This window comes from Patella vulgata, chromosome 1 (genome assembly GCF_932274485.2).
Source record: "Patella vulgata chromosome 1, xgPatVulg1.2, whole genome shotgun sequence".
Classification (NCBI taxonomy): Eukaryota; Metazoa; Mollusca; class Gastropoda; family Patellidae; genus Patella; species Patella vulgata.
The window spans coordinates 16,989,378-17,002,678 of record NC_065879.2 but is presented as its reverse complement, the minus strand read 5'-3'; the positions used below and the strand labels follow the sequence as shown (position 1 = coordinate 17,002,678).

Here is a 13,301-nt window from a genome sequence, read left to right as displayed (position 1 = left end):
CGTTTTAGAAACGGCCGATTTGACGGATGAAGACACTGGGTAAAACAATACGGAAGTCCAGATAATGACCTTTCGATACAAAGATAGTCAAATTTTAGAGCCCCAGCATTTTTGTCTCACATATTTAAGCAAATAAAAATGGCCAGAAGTCTTTTGCTAGTGACTATAATTGGGTTGCTAAAAAGGATGTGAATCTCCTATTCTGCCATCTTGGGGATTATAAACGACATTTACACAGATATGAAGTGCTGTGTTCGGGATAACAATCAACTGTCAAATGATTTCACATTGGACAGAGGTGTAAGACAAAGCGGTGCTCACTCATCAAGGCTGTATTTCATTTTCATCAACGATCTTCTGGATGATGTCGTCGTTGTCAGCCCATCACTCAATAGCTTACAGAGATTATTACAAATATGCCAGATGTAGAAGATGGAGATATTGTTTTTCACCAACCAAAAGCTTGATCCATAATTTTTCCATATAAAAAGCAAACTATTGGAAAGGAACAAATCTTCCGCTGTAACCAAGAACTCCCCATTAAACATGCTGACTCTTTCAGTGCTTGTCGCGCTATTCATTGTGGTATCACTATCCTGTCTAAGTCTGGTGTTCACCCTTTCTCAAATTTAGTTTTGTGTATGTTTATTCTCTGCATTGTATATGTGTTATGTGCTTGTAAAGTTTGTACTCTTCATAATTGGAGGAAATAAAGAAAATATAGACCTACGTAATAGCTATCATTCTAAGTATGGGTATTGGCTGAGAGAGTTCCTCTGGATGATCACCCAGTGATTTTAGTCCGAGCATGTCGCTCGTGACTATGATTGGGTAGCTAAACGAGATATGTGAATCTCTTCTATTCTAAGCAAGGTTAATACCCGTGTAATGGGCCATACATTTTTATTAGATAGACCTACGTGATAGCTATAATTCTAGGTAGATGTCGAGTGGCACTCGGTAAAAACATATATTACACGATGTTGATCTGGTCAACTTTTATTATATAGACCTACGCTAGGACTTAATGTAAATGTTATGTCGAGTGGCGCGTGTTGATCATATAACACGATGTTTATTGAGTGGGGGAGCCGCGGTGGCCCCGCGAGTAAGACGTTGGCTCACTAACCTTGAGGTTCCGTGTTCACCGCGATTTAAAGACGTGGTTCCCCCTTTCCGGTGGTGCAGGACTGAGGGTCTGGTAAGGGACAATGTATAGTCGTTCGACTGGGACGACAAACTGAGGTTTCGCGTACACACTGAGTGTACGTGAAAGAACCCTTGGCAGTTGGAATTCGACATAAGAGTAGGCCATAGCGCCGTTGCCCGGACAACATCTCCCTCATATTACACATGGTGCATGCCCGTCTTCAGTAGCCCAGTTAGCAGAGCAGTGTAGAACTTAAACGCCCATTTCATCGCATTTTATAGTGAGTGTGTTCAATCCATGGCCGACAAGTAATGTTAACAATTTAAAACGCTGTTACCTTTAGAGAGCCCCAGAGTGTTGCGCAAACACTAGTCAACCCACACTCAATATCTACTTATCAGATTATTGGGTCGTATTTAACCAACTACTCTTGGTAGGATTTCACTTGAGTGAGCTTACAAATATCACGATCAACATTTATTTTATTGTTATTAATTTCAGATATAGATATAAGGTTAAGAGCCAATGAAATTGAATAACATGTTCAGGATCTATGACATAGTTGTCATTTTAGGTTTATGACGCAACTTAACTCTCTTATAGAGAACTTGTACTTTTTTGTGAAGTCATGCGATATTTGCCGCGGTTTTTGGGTAGCACACTATGTTCGAGAACCAATATAGGGGTTAGAACAGGTTACAATTGTACTGAGAATGGCTTGTTAATGTATAAATAATTTTGTACATGGTTTTATTTCAATAAACCTTTGACTGCTATACCGACGACATAAATATACTAATCTACCAGCACCTGCTCTAGCTAAGTTGCAGCATTGGACAAGAATAGCGAATTCGAAAATCGTATGTTTCTAAACTCTAAAAACCTAAGACTTCAATTTCCTAAGAACATACAATATCAAATATTGCGTAATGATAAACAGTACAATTATACTTATGTACACTGAAAAAAAACTTGTGTTGAAACAACACAAACTTGTGTTAACATTTCTAAAACTTGTGTTGAAATTTCTGAAACTTGTGTTGTTTCATACAAACTTGTGTTGTATTTTACCAATTTATATCCAGTATAGCAATCTTTCTGATGCCGCCCCTCCATTTGTTCTGTTTAAACTGTAATGTTTGATAAATGACACAAACAATAATTTTGTTTTTTGAATTATTATTTATTCAATATATGTTATGAAAAATTAAATTAATGCCAAATCAATATTAAACAGACATTTCGAAGGTTAGTAAACAAAGTTAATTCCAATACTAATAAAGTTGTGTAATACAATGAAAAAAATACCCCCGACCTACTCCCAATCATACAAAAAAAATGGCTATTTAAATTGAAAAAAAAATCACTGAGACATTTGGAATATTAATAAACAAAGTTAATTCCAATACTAATAAAATTGTGTTAAATAATAACAAAATAAATCACCCCACCCTCACTCCCCAATCACAAAATAAAAAAAGCTATTTATATATTTTTTTTTTAAATTAACCTTAAAAAGAACTGAAAATGTAATAGATATATACACAATATCCGTACCCCATGCCCCAAAACATATATTTTATGTATATCTAAATTTAATAACAACCAAACCACGCACTAAAGACATTAATTGTGCACTAAATTCAAATATTTTTAAGATGAGAGTAGCAACAGAAATATTCCCTTTTAAAGATTATGAATTTAAAAACATCTAAAGACATAAAAGTGGACTAATAGATAAGGTACAGGACATTTAATTACAGATAGATAAAATAAATAAATAAAGCATAAAAAAATTTAAAAAATGGAGAATATTAAAAAATAATGTTTTTTTTTATAAATAAGACCATCTCATATTAAAGAGGGATTAACATTTGAAATGTTCACCAATTGTTTAAAAGTAAAGGTTGATTTCACCATACAGCAATACATTCGGACATCTTACAAGCACAAATACTTCACTTGAGGTCAGCGCTTGAATTTTTTATAATTATCGACTGTTATTATAAATTATTGATAATTCCTCTTTAATATTTCAAGTTTTCAGATCAAATTCTTAGTGCTTAGGATTACACTGCAGTCTATGTAATGAAACAATATTTAGAGAGGTTGTGGTATTTGACATTAAAAACCAAAAAAAAACGATTAAAAAAGGCAATGGTGTCAAATAACTTTTGGGTTTCCACAATAAGATCTATAAAAAACATTTGATGGCTTTTGGTTTTTTCTATTTATAAATACCAGTCATGGGTATACCCGCTTCTCTGTGATCAAAATAACATAATAGCAAGTGTATAATGTGTTTTGTACAGTCTTTACCCAGTAAGATATCTGAGAACCATATTAAATCTATGAAGTTTAAGTCCTACCTGTAGTTCTTCTATAATATATTTTATTATTATTTCTGCTCAAGGCAATTACCAGTGTTCCATGTTCTTGGCCTGAAGAAATAAAGTCAAATTTTATTATTATGCAATTGGATAAATGCAATTCTCGGTGGTATGATTTGAATAAATACAACGTATTATCATGAAGTTTGAATTATTATTTCCCTAAGAGAACTAGGCATTTGCAAATTGAAATATCTACTCTTCATAAAGCAAATACATGAATATTTTCCCAATTCACCTGGATTTTATTGTAGGTCTATGTATGAATTCAGATTTCCTTTTAAAGCAATTAGACTGCACTATCGCTGGATTATGCTAAAATCTACTGCAATCTGAAAATAGAACACAATCAGTTGCTATCAACTATCTACATGTATGTAGGTCATGTCTATTTTCCGAAATGGCGCCTAGAAAGCAACAGAATACAAAACAAACATTGCAATTCAGGTCTGACTGGAGTCGTGAGTACATCTTAAGGATGATTATTTGAATAATTAATCACACAGAAACGCAATTATGCACGAGGATATAATACAATATTGAATTAGCCTACCTCAAATACCTAGAAATATACTGTTTGGTCAGTTTGTCCGCCCGCCATATTACTATTAGCCACACGTCCTTCGGCAAATTAAAATTGACGTATATTTTGTTTTAACCGAAACGAAAAATTTGCGTTAAATACATTGTGTTTAAAAATAAAAAAATCGCAAACCTGATATTCTTGTTTTCTGAACATACTTTCTTCACAACAATATCACTTTTTGAGTTGGTTCTAACAATGCCTCCAGACTATGTAATTAATCGATACTCACCCAGGAGAATATTACCACACTGCTTACTACTACTACCTGGTGCTTTAACGTCTGCTTCCACCAAAGTGATATCGCAGACAAGACGTAGGAGAGCCGCAGTTTCCTCGTGTTTGTTTAGAATATGATTTTGCAATCTTTCCCATTGATTGACCCATTGGCGGTGGGCAGAGGTTTGGCGAAGTCTGGCCCCATCATCCCATGTCAATGACGGTAGGCCCCCCAAAACTCAAGTATAAAGCCCTGTATGGAGAAATGTGAGAACGGAAGACATTTTGAACATGTAAAAACAGACCCAATAAACCTCTTACTCAATTTAAGTAGACCAAAGTTAACAGCGATAATTTCAAATTTTGAAAAACATAATTTTAATCTCACTTATTGATTGGCTGGCCCTGAAATGGATACCCGACACTCTCGCCCCATCCCCATCCCCATCACCCGTTCCCCTCCTATACCCCCTCACTAGATAGTAGATTCTATTGGTTTTTTTTCTGATGTCCTGCATGCGCATATAATACAAAAACACATTCCAAGTATAATAAATAACAGTTACAACCAACACTTGAACGAATATAACAATTTTCAAGTATAAAATAAAAACTTCAAAAACATATCATTAGAAAAGAATTATGAATTATTTACATAGACTTCACATAGAATATAAAAGTATGCACAGTTAAAGAACTTCAATCAATTTATTTTGAGTAGTGGACGGATTCACCCGGAATCAAACAATGAAGTTGACTATGGACTTGGTTTTGGTTCTCAGCCTCCTGGTTGTCACGTAAGTTATTTTTTTAAATATATCTAACATTGTAAAGATGGTACTGTTCACTTTTGAACCGACGATTTTTACTAATGAAAATTTATGGTACTGTTCTCTTTTGAACCGACAATTTTTACTAATGAAGATTTATGCGATTAACTATACTGATCATCATTATTTTGAAGTAATATTCAGTATTTATAAAAACAATATGATTATAATTAGACGTTTTATTGGGGTTGGGGGTAGGGGTGTGGATGACCGAATGGTTAGCACGTGCGCGCTGTATCATAAGACCGGTCATTGAGTCAACTAGCGTGGTTTCGAATCCACGGTTGTACGTGACAAGGAGTAGGGTCGCCTGTCCATATAACCTCGTGGGTTTTCTCCGGGTCCTCCGGTTTCCTCCCACTGCTAAAGATCCCTACGCGCAAGCGATTTATTGAAATAAAATTAAGCCATATGTTAGTTCCAAAATGACCTAGTTTGTGTCGAGTGGACGTTACACCCCATTTATCTCTCTCTCTCTCTCTCTCTCTCTCTCTCTCTCTTTATTGGGGTAGAAAATTAGCCATCATTCAAGATGGGGTGATCTGTCAGCAATTAAGAAAAGCGCGTGACATTTCTTCGCTAAAAATATTTCAACTCATTTCTGTATCATCCATTAAAACTCTTCATCGTTTCAGTTTATTTAATTTGAGAAAGACATACGGCGCCGTGCGATATTTATTTTATTTATTTTTTACTTACAGTGTGGCCAGTTCCAGTGGTAAGTACGATATTTGATATTGGAAATATTCTTATCAGTTCTCCATTAGCCATAGACCGTTTGCATTGGATGGCTGCACAACGTTTTAGCCATATTACCGTTTACCCTCATACCTAACCAGTAAGCGCTTACTATGAATAGTTGTCGCCCTTAGTTGGTCTCTGGTCTCTGGGGTGTGAGAGTGACTAATGTTGAAACACCGATTTTGTTAGAGAGAGAGAAAAATGGGGTTTAATGTCCACTCGACACAAACTACGTCATTTCGGGACTAACATGTTCAATTTTATTTCAATAATTCGCTTGCGCGTAGGGGTCTTTAGCAGTGGGAGGAAATCGGAGGTCCCGGAGAAAACCCCACGAGGTTGGACAGGCGAACGTACTCCTCGTCACGTGCAACGGGGGAATCGAAACCACGCCAGTTAACTCAATAACAGACCCTCTGATCCAACGCGCACGCGCTAACTATTTGACCACCCAACCTCATTCTTTTTAGGGCAGACATACATCACTGGTGATGCTACATGTGACAATCAGATGTCTTTCTATGCTGATGGTGTTCTGTACAGTAATGCTAACGATAAAGATTGGCAAAAATCTTCACCAGTCAGTATCCCTGGTGATACCCAAGTTGTTGCTGTAAAATGTGTAGATCTGCATGTGGTTGGTGGAATCAAGCTGGCATTAAGTAACGGTATTAAAACTGACGCAACGTGGAAATGTTCAGCTACATATGAAGAAGGGTGGAATCTACCTGGGTGAGTTCAAATACATATATTAAAAGACTGGAAGTGTCTGCAATTTTTTTAATTTGATATTTAGCTTCTTGGAGAGAGAGAGAGGAAGAGAGAGAGAGAGAGGGATGGGGTTGAACGTCTACTCGACTCAGATTGGGCTGTTTCGGGACTAAAACATGCTTCTTGAGGAATCCAGAGAAGCTGGCGAAAACCCATACAGTTGGACCCTACTCCTTGTCACGTATAAGCGGGATATAGAAACCACGCCACATAACTCAATGACAGACCTTATGATGCAACGTGCACGCGTTAACCATTCGCCCCCGCCCGCCCCCCTCCCCGGTGTCTTGTCGAACCTCAACTAGAATGTCAGTTTTCAAGCCCGGTTCGGCCTGGAAGAAACTTCAGGAGTTTTCAAGCCCGGTTCGAATCCCGGCGCGGATCTGGAAGAACCTTCAGGCGTTTTCAAGACCCGTCTCACTTGTGGGACTGACAAAGAAAACCGATTTCTACCCATGTTCATATTGACGGGTACTAAAAAAAGGAATAAGTACAGAGGCTGTTGTCCGGGCACAATTATTCCCCTCACATTGTATAGGTCTGGTAGTATCTTTTGGATTTTTCAAGTCTGGGTCTCACTTGCGGGACTGGCAAAGAAAGTGTGCCTAATATCTACCCGTGTACATATCGGCGGGTACGTCAATGAATCAATGGATTTCGAAAATGCTAGCAGAAGTGCCACTGTCCGGACAAAATTCATCCCCTTGGATTACACACGTAACCATAGAAATAAAAATTACCATATGTTTTCTCAAAATAAATTAAATAGTGTATTAACGGGATATTTCACTTATGATGCCTTCACTATCCCGGAAGGTGCAGAAAAGTAGGACGTTAAACACCATTTAATCAATTACGTTGTCTCCTGATCAATTCCTGATGTTGGCCGAGAAAGTTCATCGGAATTTTCCGGCGTGGTTCCCCTTGGTGGTCACAGTGGTGCAGGACGGAGAGCAACACAACACGCTAGGATGAGACGAAAAACCAAGACCCTGTGTACATACTGACATAAAGATTTCTTGGCAATTGGAATTTGATATAAGTGTAGGTCGTAGCGCCGCTGCCCGGGCAAAATTTCTCTCATGGCGTATGCCCGTATCTATTAGCCCATTCGTGTTTAATGATTATCTAGTTCCGGTATATTGTATATTGCAATAATTGTATTCCATAAAGTTGTGACCTGTACATTCTGGTAAAGTAGTGTTCGTGGCGCTAATTATGATTAACGATCCACAACGTATCCCTTTCTTGTAGATTTGATGACGGTGCCTGGGACAATGCTATACTTGCAAGTTATAACTGGGGCTCAAATCCCCCTTCTCTGAATGGCAAAGCGGAATGGATTTGGACAAGCGGATATCGAGGAGAGGATCTGATAGTCTATTGTAGAAGAGTAATTGTAGGTAAGGATAAAACAGTCTATTGTAGAAAGGTTATCAGAGGTAAGGATAAAAAAGTCTATTGTAGAAGAGTTATCGTAGGTAAGGATAGAATAGTCTATTGTAGAGAGGTTATGGGAGGTAAGGATAGAACAGCCTATTGTAGAATGGTTATCAGAGGTAAGGATATAACGGTCTCTTGTTCAACAGTATATTGTAGAGAGGATAGTCTATTGTAGCAGGGTTATCAGAGGCAAGGATACAGCCGTCTATTGTAGCAGGGTTATCAGAGGCAAGGATACAGCCGTCTATTGTAGCAGGGTTATCAGAGGCACGGATACAGCAGTCTATTGTAGCAGGGTTATCAGCGGTAAGGATAGAACAGTCTATTGTAGAGAGGTAAGGATAGAATAGTCTATTGTAGAAAGGTCATCAAAGGTAAGGATAGAATAGTCTACTGTAGAGATGTCATCAGAGGTAAGGATAGAACAGTCTATTGTAGAAAGGTACAGATTGGACAGTTTATTGTAAAGAGGTAAGGTTAGATTAGTGTATTGTAGAATGGTAAGGATAGATTAGTGTATTGTAGAGAGGTACAGATGGAACAGTCTATTGTACAAAAGTACAGATGGGACAGTCTATTGTAGAAAGGTAAGGATAGATTATTGTATTGTAGAGAGGTACAGCTGGAACAGTCTATTGTACAGAAGTACAGATGGAACAGTCTATTGTAGAGGGGTAAGGATAGATTCGTGTACTGTAGAAAGGTCAGGATAGATTATTGTATTGCAGAAAGGCAAAAATGTGGCACTACTGTGTGTTAAACTGTCTACAAAACTGCACCAAAAAGAATAGATACAAATGTTATTCGTAAACGTCACCAATTCTTTGCTTCACGTTGTGTTTTAAGATGGACTTCGAATAGACTTACTTGCCCACAGACTAAATATGACTTCCAACATATCTCTATAATAACCTAGAAACACACTGTCAGACGATGTAGCTGCTGCTGGTTGAGCGTATATTTCGTTGCCCGGTAACTCCTTTTTTGTTTGTAGTAAATGGTGGTTGGTCCGATTGGTCTGAATGGAGATCGTATGGTCCATGTAAAGCCTGTTGTGGTACTGGTAAAATACAGCAATGGAGGTCAAGAACATGTACTAACCCCGCCCCTGGACCTGGTGGTGCCGGTTGTGTGGGTTCCAGTTATCAATTCAGAACAGCAAATTGTTTCACCGAGGCCTGTAAAGGTAGGCATTTTAGTCTTTTCAGACCCAAGATTAAAAACACTTAACCCTTATCCATTGTGACTACGAATTAATGGAATGCCAAGGGATCTTTAACGTGCAAGACAATGTAAACACGGGACTTCGCTTTTTCACACCATTAGAAAATTAGTTAACATATAAAATGCAGTAGCGACAGATTGCAAGAAATCCCAATAATATAATATTTTTTGATTAACAGAATTGCTACTTTAAATTAACACCCCGCTAGATATATACTTAAAATCTTTTTCTAGCTACCTCGAAAGAAACGGATTTTCCCCGATTACTTTATTTTACGTTCACAATTTACGCGAATGTTAGTAGTGTACAATCAGGGAATCGATTGACAGTCCTTATTATCAAAATCGCAAGCGTTAAATCATTAGGCCAATGATTCCAAAATTGGTAAACAAATAAATTATGTTTTCGCAACATAGTGCACATGATCATCCTAATTCAATAATTCAATTGAAACCGATTAATATTTCTAATACTTTGCGGGCATACTTAATACTTCCCATTAGACTCACCGTAGAGATTTTAAGTCGTGATGAGGCCTGCTACTTACAAGCAACCTATATTGGAACTACTCGTATTAAATAGTTCTTAATACTAGATTAACCAATCGGAAAAGCCTGCTACAATCGACGTCACTATCTGAATCTAAAAATAGTTTTATAGTACACATACAAGTTTAACGAGGTTCGTCGACCTCGTTCCAGGAAGTAGAAGACGCGATTAGCTAAAGTAGTTTTATCATTTGGTATTTATCGTTAAATTCAAATATTTTTTTACAGATCGATGCCCAGCAAACACAGTAAAATATTTCCCTTACCCAGGTGATAGAAGGCGATTTTGTCAATGTGATAACCAGGTCGCAAGACCAATGAACTGTGCACCTGGTACAGTCTGGAACCAAAACTACTGGACCTGTGTCCACGACAACTAAAACCAATGATTTAATGAAAAGAATTATTCAATTACGATTGTTAATTGTTTATGTTAAACCTTTTTCTTTGGTGGGTTGGGTGGGGGCATGGCGTTTGTTTTATTTGGGTTTTAAGCGCCTTGCGATACCAAAAATAGTTTGAGTTTGTATTCTGATCCCTGCTTTTGAATGTTTTTGTTGATCTATAATAAAAAAAAATGTTAGCATCTGGTTGTTGATTGGATAACCTGGAGCAGCATTATTCATCTGAATAAATTTAGTTGAATTAGTTCCGGGCTTTTGTTAGTTTAAATAGCAATATGAATAGCGTTATGGTTTAAAGTAACATTATGAATAGCGTTATGGTTTTAAAGCAGCAGTATGTAAGCTCTAGATGCTGAGCTGATGGTCTATGCTAAAATAGTTTAGAAATAGAAAATGAAAAGTTATCATATTGAAAATTTCTTTCAAATTACTTTATTCTGGACGAAGTTATAAATGTTTGAAGCTTTGACTAGAAATAACGCAGTCTCGATTGTCACGTAGCATTACTAATTTTAAGTCCTTCATTTGACATCGTCTGTGAGTGTCGTTCATTTTAACGATGGTCTAAAGGGTTGTCATGTGAATAAATTTGTGAATAATAGAAGCCAGAAAAAGAACCATCAGATTTAAATTTTATATCTTATTACTAACCACTAAATTTTTTAAACACGTGAACATATGTAATTTTCTAAACTAATGAGTGCGTGAGTGACCCTTGAGCATTTCGAGAAATTCAAGATGGCGTCCAAGACGGTCGCCATTTCAAATAACTTCAATAGTATTTAGTCTAGGATGCTAATTTTGGTGTCTAGCCTTATGGTTTTGGGACCAAGGCATTCACTGCACTGACGTCGTTTATTATTTTGTAGGGTGATTAGATGATAGTAAAATCCAAAATACCAGAAAATATGGCCCTTAACTCGATAGCGGCGGTTGTGGGTGATTTTTTCACCAAACCAAACCTATCTAGTGACAAACTATATATTTCTGGAAATAGGGGCATACGAGTGATACGATAACACCACATACATGCCTATCAGGGGTACCAGGGCGACATGGGACGGCCCTGAAAAGGGGGAGCTCAAGCTGTTTTTTGAACATTTAAAAAATCAAGTTCTACCCGCAAAACACACAAATAACACCCACAAAACTAGGTAATATTAAATTTAATCCTTTAGTCGAGTTTCTGACTGCAAAGCAACCCCTAGTGCAGCTACAAGCGAGCGCACTACAAGGGGTGTCACTCTTGTATCCACATCCGATGTGCCATATGACAGATTACGGAGCAAGTTGACCGGTTGTAATGTTATCAATTTAGTATCTTTCACCCAGCAATACAGTTCCGGATCAAGTTCCGGCAGATTACGATCTTCCAGTGAACGCCTCAATAGCTTGGTGATGACATCTTTTTACGTTCCCTACAAATGCATCATTCGTTGGAACAAGACTAAATGGTTAAGGTGGGGATGAGGACGATACAATTCCAGTTTTGGATGCCTATACCTTCCAGCGTGTTACAGGCATCGATTTGTAAGAGCTTTATCCATAAAAATGTCGGATTCGGAAACAGTCATACCATGCATTTTGGGACTAACACATGGTTCAATCAATACAGAGCTCGCGCGTGCGAGGGAGAGAGGGGGGTTTAACTGGACAAAATCTATGTCATTTCGGGACTAACATATGGTTCAATTTTATTCCAATAATTCGCTTGTGCGAATTTAGCAGTCGGGGGAAACCCAGAGGCCCAGAGAAAACATTGAAAACTCCTAGCATTATAGTTGAGGTTCGACAAGACCCTGGGAGCGGGGGGCAAATGGTTAACGCGTGCATGTTGCATCATAAGGTCTGTCATTGAGTCAAGTTGCGAGGTTTCGATTCCCCGCTTTTACGTCACAAGGAATAGGGTGGGTTTGGGTGTGTGTGTGTGAAATAAGCTGATCTCTTACAGGGCATTTTTTTTTAAAAAAAAATACGAATCTCTTTTGTGCGGACATCAGCATCGTCACGCTATGTCAAGCGTCACAATTGGCTTACCCCACTGATAAAGATCCCAAGACGAAATACAACTATTGTTATTACCATCATAAATTAATCGCCAGTTATCTCCCCTACTATTATAAAGCCAACGTGGTGTAAACCATAGTCATATGATCTGGTAAAAAATAAAAGTCATAAGATCTAGTCAAATCATGTCATATGGTCTGGTAAAATAACGGCATAAGATTTAGTCAAATCACGTCATAAAAATTAGTCAAATCACGCCATAAGATCAAGTCAAATGATCTAGTCCGGCAATACTATATTCCGGAAAATACAGGAAAACACCGGAAAACAACCGGAAAACAACATTTTATACTGAATACCGGAAAACACCGGAAAACACACTAAATACCCTAAATACCGGAAAATATCCTAAATAGGTAACCCGGATACTGGCACCCAAAATAGGTAACCGGGAGCCGGGTCCTCGGTGTGCCTGGGTTAGGGTTAGGGTTAGGGTTAGTTTCCGGTTTATAGTATAGCCCTTCTCCGGGTTACCTATTTAGGGTGGTTTCCGGTATTTCGTGTGGTTTCCGGTATTTAGTGTTTTTCCGGTGTTTTCCGGTATTCAGTATAACATGTTGTTTTCCGGTTGTTTTCCGGTGTTTTTCGGTGTTTCCGGTATATAGTATAGCCCATCTAGTCAAATTACATAATATGAAAAATTAAGTTCTACTAACGGATGGAGATCTCTAGTTAGTATAATAACACTTTTGGACAGGATATCGAAATCATTTTTGTTATTTTTTGAATACAAACAAGTAATAAGGGTAACAGAAAATCCGAAGTACACAATGCAAAAACAAATAGTGATAACTTGTTGGGTTTTTTTAAATGGGGGTTTATTTTAGACAGTAATAACAGAAAACGGTGAGGTTATAAATGAGGTTTATAAATGAGGTGAGGTTTTTAAATGGGGGGGTTATTTTAGACAGTAATAACAGAAAACGGTGA

General features: G+C 37.6%; 1 long non-coding RNA gene across 1 annotated transcript; it reads left to right on the top strand.

The window, feature by feature from the left end:
• Nucleotides 1–5,063: 5,063 nt before the first annotated feature.
• Nucleotides 5,064–10,549, top strand: LOC126819473 (uncharacterized). The gene is made up of 6 exons (XR_007679638.1): nt 5,064–5,139; nt 5,874–5,890; nt 6,384–6,645; nt 7,939–8,087; nt 9,122–9,313; nt 10,129–10,549. It is a non-coding gene; the product is annotated as an uncharacterized LOC126819473 (long non-coding RNA).
• Nucleotides 10,550–13,301: the final 2,752 nt, after the last annotated feature.